The sequence below is a fragment of the Tamandua tetradactyla genome, unplaced genomic scaffold (genome assembly GCF_023851605.1).
Source record: "Tamandua tetradactyla isolate mTamTet1 unplaced genomic scaffold, mTamTet1.pri scaffold_257_ctg1, whole genome shotgun sequence".
NCBI lineage: Eukaryota > Metazoa > Chordata > Mammalia > Pilosa > Myrmecophagidae > Tamandua > Tamandua tetradactyla.
Genome location: NW_027518365.1, coordinates 1 through 10498, shown reverse-complemented (window position 1 = coordinate 10498; position 10498 = coordinate 1). Strand labels below are relative to the sequence as shown.

General features: G+C 48.0%; 1 pseudogene; it reads right to left on the bottom strand.

Annotated features, from left to right (window-relative positions):
• Window positions 1–944: 944 nt before the first annotated feature.
• Window positions 945–10486, bottom strand: LOC143673243 (myosin-9 pseudogene; annotated as a pseudogene).
• Between the last annotated feature and the right edge of the window lie 12 nt (window positions 10487–10498).

Below are 10498 nucleotides of genomic sequence, written 5' to 3'. Positions count from 1 at the left end.
TGGTGGGGTGATGAGGGGTGGGGGAAAGGTGAGAGAGGGTGGAGGAGAGGGGAGAGAGGAGGTTGGGGGGAGAGGGGAGAGAGGGTGGGGGAGAGGGGAGAGGGGAGAGAGGGTGGGGGAGAGGGAAGGGGGGAGTGGAGAGAGGGTGGGGAAGATGGGAAAGAGTGTGGGGTAAGAGGGGAGAGAGGGTGGAGTAAGAGGGGAGAGAAGGTGGGGGAGAGGAGATAGGGAGAGAAGGTGGAGGAGAAGGAAGAGAGGGTGTGGGAGAGGGGAGAGTGGGTGGGGGAGAGGGGAGAGAGGGTGGGGGATAGGGGAGAGGGGAGAGAAGGTGGGGGAGAGGGGAGAGAGGGTGGGGAAGAGGGGAGAGAGTGTGCGGGAGAGTGGAGAGGGGAGAGAGGGTGGGGGAGAGGGGAGAGGGGAGAGAGTGTGGGGGAGAGGGGAGAGGGGTGAGAGGGTGGGGTAGAGGACAGAAGGCGGAGAGGGTGGGGGAGAGGGGAGAGAGGGTGGGGGAGAGAGGAGGGGGAGAGAAGTTGGGGAAGAGGGGAGAGAGGGTGGGGGAGAGGGGAGGGAGGGTGGCCGAGAGGGGAGAGGGGAGAGAACGTGGCGGAGAGGGGACAGGGAGAGAGGGTGGGGGAGAGGGGAGAAAGGGTGGGAGAGAGGGAGAGAGCATGGGGTAGAGGGGAAAGAGGGTGGCGGAGAGGGGAGAGGGGAGAGAGGGTGGGGGACAGGGAGAGTAGGTGTGGGGGAGAGGAGAGGGGAGAGATGGTGGCGGAGAGGGGACAGGGATAGAGGGTGGGGGAGAGGGGATAGGGGAGAGAGAGTGGGGGAGAGGGGAGAGGGGAGAGAGGGTGGGGGAGAAGGGCGAGGGGAGAAGGGAGAGGGGAGAGAGGGTGGGGGAAAGGGGAGTGGGGAGAGAGGGTGGGGAAGATGGGCGAGGGGAGAGGGGAGAGGGGAGAGAGAGTGGGGGAGAGGGGAGAGGGGAGAGAGGGTGGGAGAGAGGGGCGAGGGGAGAGAGGGTGGGGTAGAGGGGAGAGGGGAGAGAGAGTATGGGAGAGGGGACGAGGGTGGCTGAGAGGGGAGGTGTTGACTTCTCTGGGGTGTCCAGATATCAGAAGTCTTTACGGTGAAGAAAAATAGATTAATAAAAACCCTCTCGCCCAGCCTCGGGGGCCTGCCCTGCTTGGCGTGCCAGTTTTTGCTTTGGGGCCTGAGCAGGAGGATGATCCTGCCAGATCCTCTTCTCCTGGGCGGATTCTGGGAGGTGGGAGAGCTGGAGTGCAGGAATCCAAAGGCCCGCAGCCAGGCGTGGCATTCTGGGCGTCTGAGGTGGAGACCAGGTGGGCCAGGAGGAGTTGGAGGAGTGTGGAGGTTACAGCCCTCTCCCGGGAGGGCGGGGCGGTGTCGTCGCCCCTCCATCTATGGTGACAGGAGGCGGCTGCTCACCGGCAGCTCTGGCCTCAGTCCCCCGCTTCGGCATCCATCCCCTCCTCTGGGCAGTGGCCAGCACCTCTCCGGGCCATTACGCGCAGGTAGCATCTGCGCTCCTAGTCGAGGGAGCTGCCCTCGTGGTTCCTGGCGCCAGCGGTCTCCGTGGCGTCTTCCAGCCCATTCTGCAGTTTTGGACGGTAGGCGCTGGCCCGCTGGCCCTCCTCCTTAGCCGGAGCTGCTTCAGGTGGGTGGATGCCTTGGACCCTGGACCTTGAACTGCTCAGCATCCCCCTGCTCGTCCTCCACCTGCAGCACTATGTCCCTCGGCTTCTCGACCCTCGCAGCTGGTCGCAGGCCACATGGCGCTCATTGGTCGCCCTGTCCAGCTGCTCCTCCAGCTGCGCAGTCTCTGCCTCCAGGACTGTGATGGAGGCCTTGGCCCTGGACTTGGCGGTGCCCTCCACCTCCTGCAACTTCACTTTGAACTCCTTGTTGTGGTGCTCCAGCTCCTGCCGCCGTCCTGCTTCTTCCAGGCGTGGCTGCGCTCCGGGTTCAGGTCGGTGCTGATCTGGTCCTTCTGCAGGTTTGCTTTCCTTCACGTGTCGTTCTCCAGCTCCGTGTTGCCCTGCTCCTCCTCCAGCTGGGCGATGCGGGCGTCCAGACGCGGCTTCTCCTCCAATACCAGGGCTCCTTTGCCGCTGCTGTTGGCGGCAGCTCATCCCACTCCCGCTGGCCTGGTGCTGGGCACGCTGGGCACGCCTGCAGCTGCCAGTTCCGCCTGCAGCTGGCTCATCTCCGCCTCTGTGCTCTTCAGCTTCTCCTCATTTTCCTTGACCTGTGCTAGAATCTCCTCCCAAGAGGCTGACCTGTGGCCCAGCTCCCACATGTTGTCCTTCATCTGGGGATATAGCTTCCACAGCTGCTTGACGGCTTGACCCTGGTCCTTGGTGGCTGGGTCAGTATGGGCCTCCAGGTCCTTCAGGTCCATCTTCAGCTTCCTCCTAGTGGCCACTGGCATTGAATGGCTTCTTCTTATCCTCCAGCTCTGCCTCCATCTCTTGCACCTGTCTGACCAGCTGTTGCTTCTTTTCTTTGCTCAGCTCATTGGGACCCTTCAGGTCCTGCTATAACTGGGCCTGCAGGTTCACGTCCAGTCGCAGCTTGGCATCCTCGGTGGCCTGCAGTCATCCTCCAGCTCCTCCAGCTGGGTCTTCATCTCCTCCACTTGCTGCTCCAGGGCCTGCTTGGACTTCTCCAGCTCATGGACACTCTTGCCAACATCGTCCTTAGAGCTCATGAGGTCCTCCATCTCTGTGAGGAATTACTTGTTGAGTTGCTCCAGCTCTTCCTTTTGCTCTACAGCCTCCTCCAGGGCCCAGGCCAGTGACAGTAGTTTGGTCTTTTTCTCTCGGGCCTCTACTTTGGCCTGGTCCCGCTCCTCAGCATATTTGGCTGAGATGGTCTTCTCCTCTGCCAGGAGCTGGTCAAACTTCTTCTGCCTCTTCTCCAGCTTGGAGATGCTTTGCTGTTGGTGCTACAGGTTGAAGAGCAGATCATCCAGTTCCTGTTGCAACTGCATCCTGGTCTTTTCCATCTTGCCACAGGCAGCCACCTTCTCCTCATAGCACTGGCTCAGGCCCTCCAGGTCCTTCTGGAGCTTCCTCTTGGATTCCTCTGCAATCTCCAGGCACCCCATACCATCATCCATCTTCTTCATGTTGATCACCTGGGCATGGAGTGCAGCAATATGCTTCTCAAGGTTCCCCTTGGCCTCCTCCTCCAGCTGCTCTTTGAAGGGGTTCTCATCCTCCATCTGCTTCAGCTTTGTACTCAGGCTTAGCTTCTGCTGATTCTACTCCTGCAGGAGCTCCTGGGTGCCCTGCAGCTGGGACTCCAAAGAGGAGAAGACCTTGGAACTTGCTGAACTGGTTGAGACCTGTGACATTGTCCAGATCATTCTGCAGTTTGGTTAACCTTCTCGGCCAGCTCCGTGTACGTTCTCACCCTTCACTGAACTTGGCCTGCAGCTTCTATCACCTCTGCTTTCTTCCACCTGTGCTCCGAGTCACCTTTGCTCTGCAGTAGGACCTTCACTTCCCTGGCCAGTTCTCACATCTCGTCCTCCAGGACCTGCTTTGCCTTCTCCAGGTTGGCTTTCACCTGCTTCATCTGCTCCAACTGCTCGGCCAGCTCCTCCATGGCCTGGGAGTGATTGTGTCTCATCTCCTGGATCTGGGCTTCAAAGGTCTTGGCCTTGTGCTCCAGGGTCTTCTTCAGGACGTTTACTTCCTGTTCTCCTTTGAACCTGAGCTCCTGCTGGGCAGCTGTGGAATCCAGCATGTCCTCCAATTCTGTTTTCAGAGCCTCTAGCTCTTCCCTGAAATCCCATTTCTGCTTCTCAGCTTTAGTCCTCAAAGCACCCTCAGTCTCCATGTTTTCCTAGAGTTCAGAAATCTGAGATTACAGCTCCCAAATCTTCTTTAGGGCCATGTTCTTCTCAGTGGCTTCTTCCACTCTGTCCAGGGTAGCCTGGAGCTCCTCCTCCTTCTTGTCCAGTTGCATCTTAACTTCGGCGATCTGAGCCTGCAGGTTAACGATCTGGTTGTTGAAGTCCGTGGGTCTCCCTCCAGCTTCTGGCAGGTCTTCTCCAGCTCCTGGCGCTGCTTCTCCTCCCTTTGGAGGCACTCTTCCAGGTCAGTGATCATGGCCTCATGTTTGTTCTTGAGCTTGGCAAGGCTCTTGGACTTCTCCTCTTCCATGAGGTTGGTGGTGGCTATTCTGTCTTCCTTCAGTTTCTTCTCCTTGGTGAGTTTGCAGTTCTGGTCCTCCATAATGATTTGGTCTTCCTCCAGCTTCTTCAACTTCACCTCGGTGGTGACCTTCTTGAGCTGCAGCTTCTGGTGGGCACTCTCCTCATCCAATTCCTGGATGTTCTGCTGCATTTTCTTCTCTGTCTGCAGGTACTGGCAGCGCTCCTCCTCCTCCTCCACTCTGGCCTTGATGTCGTGGCAGATATCCTCCAGCTTCTGCTTTTTGGCAGTCAACTGGGCCTGTAGCTCCTGAGCCTCAGCATACAGTTCTGTTTCTGCCTGGAGCTGCTCCTGCAGCTGCAACTTCTCTGCCATGAGCTGGGACTGGAGCGTCTCCATCTCAATGAGTCTGTTTTCCACATCTCTCGGACCTTCACCAGTTCCTCTTCCTTGGCCATCATCTCCTTGTCTTGTCAGCTTACTTGCAGCAGTAGCAGCTTGACCTTGGTGAATAGCCGCTACCACTGCCACTCTGCAGCTTGAGATAGGTGGTGCAGTTCCTCTGAAGGACTTTCATGGCTGTCAGCTGCTTTTGCTACTTGGCAATGGCCTTTCTGGCCAGGTAGCCCCTGCAGCAGGCCTGGAACCCTATGATGATATCTGTGATCTCCAGGTCCCATTACTTCTCCAGGTGAGCCAGCATACCAGCCCAGAAGAAGACTTTGCTCTGGCCGATAAGTACAGGTTGCTGTCCAGCTCCAAGGTCTTGATCATGAACACACACGCCTGCTTCCCGTCCATGAAGCTCTTTGGAATGGAATTGGGTATCAAGATCTCATATCTATGCCAGAACTCCTGGTAAACCACCCTGATGGAAAAGTCATGGCGGTAGATCTGGATGCCCTCTGAGAACCCTGTTGGAGTGGAGCTGGTCCAACACCAGGTTGGGGGCCAGTTTGCTGACCTCCTTCTTGTGGTTGGGGATGATGCAGTGAATGAAGTTAGAGTTGGTATTCCTTGATGTGGCCATCAGCTTGGCCAGCTTCTCCTTGTAGAGCTGCCCCACAGTGCAGAACATGCTCTTCTGGGACTTGAAATCTCTGGGCAGTGCTGTCTCTGACATGCCGGCCACCTGCTCCAGCCCCATGAGGCAGTCCACATCTTTCCACAGCTCAGACACGAACTTGTCAGAGGACTGGTGGAGCAGCATAGCAATGTTGTTATTCAAGGGGTTCATGTCTTCATCAACCACTTGTTGGCCTTGTAGTCCACCTTGCCAGCATAATGGATGATGCAGAAATCTGCTTTGTCTTTCAGCTGCTTGGGCTTCCAGAGCTTGGGGTGAGTGCTCTGCTCCTGCACCACCTTCTCCATGTAGCTCTTGTTGGTGGCTTTGAGGAACTAGCAATCCTCATCCAGTAGGGCCAGGATGTCTGGTGGTGGGGGGGTGGGGCTGCTGGCTTCTCAATGAGGTTGATGCAGGGCTGCAGGTCAAGGCCAAAGTTGATGAAATTCCACTCGATGCCCTTGTACTGGTAGTCCTCCTGCTCCAGGATGAACATGGTATGGTTGAAGAGCTGCTGCAGCTTCTCCTTGGTATAGTTGATGCACAGCTGCTTAAAGGAGTTGAGGTGAAAGATCTCAAAGCTGACAATGTCCAGGATTCTGATGAACGAGGCACCCTGCCACTTGGTCTTGTCCAGGGCCTTACTGATGTGCAGAATCAGCCAGCAGAACATTTGCTCGTAGGTACCTTTGCAAGGCTTCGATGGCAAAATCAGCCTGCCCTTTAGCCTGTACCTTCTGGATATAATCTAGGCCCAACTTGATGCACAGGGTGAGAATTCCTTTGGTGAAATCAGTCACATTGATATCTAAGAGGTGGGACACTTTCTGGTCAGCTGTGCTGTTGGACATGGACGCCTGGTCAGTGTTGCACTCCTTCTTCCCTCTTTCTCTCCGTCTCTCCCTCCCTTCCTTCCTTTCTTCTCTCCTTCTCTCTCTCTTTTCTCTTTCTTTCATTCTTTTTTTATTAATTAAAAAAAATTAACTTGATTTCCCCCTCAGCTTGTTCATTGCTAGTGTATAGAAATGCTACAGATTTTTGAAGGTTGATCTTGTAAACTGCTACTTTGCTGTACTCATTTATTAGCTCTAGTAGTTGTGGATTTTTCCGGGTTTTCGACGTATAGTATCATATCGTCTGCAAACAGTGATAGTTTTACTTCTTCCTTTCCAATTTTGATGCCTTGTATTTCTTTTTCTTGTCTAATTGCTCTGGCTAGAACCTCCAACACGATGTTGAATAATAGTGGTGATAATGGACATCCTTGTCTTGTTCCTGATCTTAGGGGGAAAGTTTTCAATTTTTCCCCATTGAGGATGATATTAGCTGTGGGTTTTTCATATATTCCCTCTATCATTTTAAGGAAGTTCCCTTGTATTCCTATCCTTTGAAGTGTTTTCAGCAGGAAAGGATGTTGAATCTTGTCAAATGCCTTCTCTGCATCAATTGAGATGATCATGTGATTTTCTGCTTTGATTTGTTGATATGGTGTATTACATTAATTGATTTTCTTCTGTTGAACCATCCTTGCATACCTGGGATTAATCCTACTTGGTCATGATGTATAATTCTTTTAATGTGTTGCTGGATTCGATTTGCTAGAATTTTGTTGAGGATTTTTGCATCTGTATTCATTAGAGAGGTTGGTCTGCAGTTTTTTTTTTTTTGTAATATCTTTGCCTGGTTTTGGTATGAGGGTAATGTTGGCTTCATAGAATGAATTAGGTAGTTTTCCCTCCACTTTGATTTTTTTGAAGAGTTTGAGGAGAGTTGGTACTAATTCTTTCTGGAATGTTTGGTAGAATTCACATGTGAAGCCGTCTGGTCCTGGACTTTTCTTTTCAGGAAGCTTTTGAATGACCAATTCAATCTCTTTACTTGTGATTGGTTTGTTGAGGTCATCTATTTCTTCTTGAGTCAAAGTTGGTTGTTCATGTCTTTCCAGGAACCCGTCCATTTCATCTAAATTGTTGTATTTATTAGCGTAAAGTTGTTCATAGTATTCTGTTATTACCTCCTTTATTTCTGTGAGGTCAGTGGTTATGTCTCCTCTTCCATTTCTGATCTTATTTATTTGCATCCTTTCTCTTCTTCTTTTTGTCAATCTTGCTAAGGGCTCATCAATCTTATTGATTTTCTCATAGAACCAACTTCTGGTCTTATTGATTTTCTCTATTGTTCTCATGTTCTCAATTTCATTTATTTCTGCTCTAATCTTTGTTATTTCTTTCCTTTTGCTTGCTTTGGGGTTAATTTGCTGTTCTTTCTCCAGTTCTTCCAAGTGGACAGTTAATTCTTGAATTTTTGCCTTTTCTTCTTTTCTGATATAGGCATTTAGGGCAGTAAATTTCCCTCTTAGCACTGCCTTTGCTGCATCCCATAGGTTTTGATATGTTGTGTTTTCATTTTCATTCGCCTCAAGATATTTACTAATTTCTCTTGTAATTTCTTCCTTGACCCACCATTGTTTAAGAGTGTGTTGTTGAGCCTCCACGTAATTGTGAATTTTCTGGCACTCTGCCTATTATTGATTTCCAACTTCATTCCTTTATGATCTGAGAAATTGTTGTGTATGATTTCAATCTTTTTAAATTTGTTGAGACTTGCTTTGTGACCAAGCATATGGTCTATCTTTGAGAATGATCCATGAGCAGTTGAGAAAAAGGTGTATCCTGCTGTTGTGGGGTGTTATGTCCTATAAATGTCTGTTAAATCTAGCTCATTTATTGTAATATTCAAATTCTCTGTTTCTATATTGATCCTCTGTCTAGATGTTCTGTCCATTGATGAGAGTGGCGAATTGAAGTCTCCAACTATTATGGTAGATGTGTCTATTTCCCTTTTCAGTGATTGCAGTGTATTCCTCACATATTTTGGGGCATTCTGATTCGGTGCATAAATATTTATGATTGTTATGCCTTCTTGTTTAATTGTTCCTTTTATTAGTAGATAGTGTCCTTCTTTGTCTCTTATTTTTTCTTTTTTTCTTTCTTTTTTCTCTTTTTTTATTTTTTTTCTTCTTTCTTTTTCTTTCTTTGTCTCTTTTAACTGTTTTACATTTGAAGTTTAATTTGTTGGATATGAGTATAGCTACTCTTGCTCTTTTCTGGTTGTTATTTGCATGAAATATCTTTTCCCAACCTTTCACTTTCAACCTATGTTTATCTTTGGGTCTAAGATGTGTTTCCTGTAGACAGCATGTAGAAGGATCCTGTTTTTTAATCCATTCTGCCAGTCTATGTCTTTTGATTGGGGAATTCAGTCCATTAACATTTAGTGTTATTACTGTTTGGGTAATATTTTCCTCTACCATTTTGCCTTTTGTATTATATATATCATATCTGATTTTCCTTCTTTCTACACTCTTCTCCATACCTCTCTCTTCTGTCTTTTGGTATCTGACTCTAGTGCTCCCTTTAGTATTTCTTGCAGAGCTGGTCTCTTGGTCACAAATTCTCTCAGTGACTTTTTGTCTGAGAATGTTTTAATTTCTCCCTCATTTTTGAAGGACAGTTTTGCTGGATATAGAAGTCTTGGTTGGCAGTTTTTCTCTTTTAGTAATTTAAATATATCATCCCATTGTCTTCTAGCTTCCATGGTTTCTGTTGAGAAATCTACACATAGTCTTATTGAGTTTCCCTTGTATGTGATGGATTGTTTTTCTCTTGCTGCTTTCAAGATCCTCTCTTTCTCTTTGACCTCTGACATTCTAACTAGTAAGTGTCTTGGAGCACGCCTATTTGGATCTATTCTCTTTGGGGTGTGCTGCACTTCTTGGATCTGTAATTTTAGGTCTTTCATAAGAGTTGGGAAGTTTTCAGTGATAATTTCTTCCATTAGTTTTTCTCCTCCTTTTCCCTTCTCTTCTCCTTCTGGGACCTGCACAACACGTATATTTGTGGGCTTCATATTATCATTCAATTCCCTGAGCTCCTGCTCAAATTTTTCCATTCTTTTCCCTATGGTTTCTGTTTCTTTTTGGATTTCAGATGTTCCATCCTCCAGTTCACTAATTCTATCCTCTGTCTCTTGAAATCTACCATTGTAGGTTTCCATTGTTTTTTTCATCTCTTCTACTGTGTTTTTCAATCCCATAAGTTCTGTGATTTGTTTTTTCAGACTTTCCATTTCTTCTTTTTGTTACTTCCATGCCTTCTTAATATCCTCCTTCAATTTATCGATTTGGTTTTTGAAGAGGTTTTCCATTTCTGTTCATATATTCAGAATTAGTTGTCTCAGCTCCTGTATCTCATTTGAGCTATTGGTTTGTTCCTTTGACTGGGCCATATCTTCAATTTTCCTGGTGTGATTTGTTATTTTTTGCTGACGTCTGGACATTTAATCAGATTTCCCTGAGTGTGGTACCCAGCAGGTTGAAAGACTTTCCTGTGAAGTCTCTGGGCTCTGTTTTTCTTATCCTGCCCAGTAATGTGGTGCTTGTCTGTTTGCGGGTCCCACCAGCAAAAGATGTTGTGGCTCCTTTAACTTTGGAAAACTCTCACTGCTGGGTATGTGGTGGAGACAGAGGAAAGGTTGTAGGTTGGTTTTTTTTTTCTTCTTTTTTTATTAACGGAAAGAAAAAAAAATTAACACAACATTTAGAAATCATAACATTCTACATATGCACTCAGTAATTCTTAACATCATCACATAGATACATGATCATCGTTTCTTAGTACATTTGCATCAGTTTAGGGGAACTAGCAACACAACAGAAAAAGATATAAAATGTTAATATAGAGAAAAGAAATAAAAGTAGTAATAATAGTAAAAAAACAAACAAAAAAACAAACAAACAAAAACCCTATAGCTCAGATGCAGCTTCATTCAGTGTTTTAACATGAATACTTTCCAATTAGGTATTATTGTGCTGTCCGTTTTTGAGTATTTGTATCTAGTCCTGTTGCACAGTCTGTATCCCTTCAGCTTCAATTACCCATTGTCTTACCCTGTTTCTAACTCCTGCTGGACTCTGTTACCAATGACATATTTCAAGTTTATTCTTGAATGTCCGTTCACATCAGTGGGACCATACAGTATTTGTCCTTTAGTTTTTGGCTGGACTCACTCAGCATAATATTCTCTAGGTCCATCCATGTTATTACATGCTTCATAAGTTTATCTTGTCTCAAAGCTGCATAATATTCCATCGTATGTATATACCACAGTTTTTTTAGCCATTCTTCTGTTGATGGACATTTTGGCTGTTTCCATCTCTTTGCAATTGTAAATAACGCTGCTATAAACATTGGTG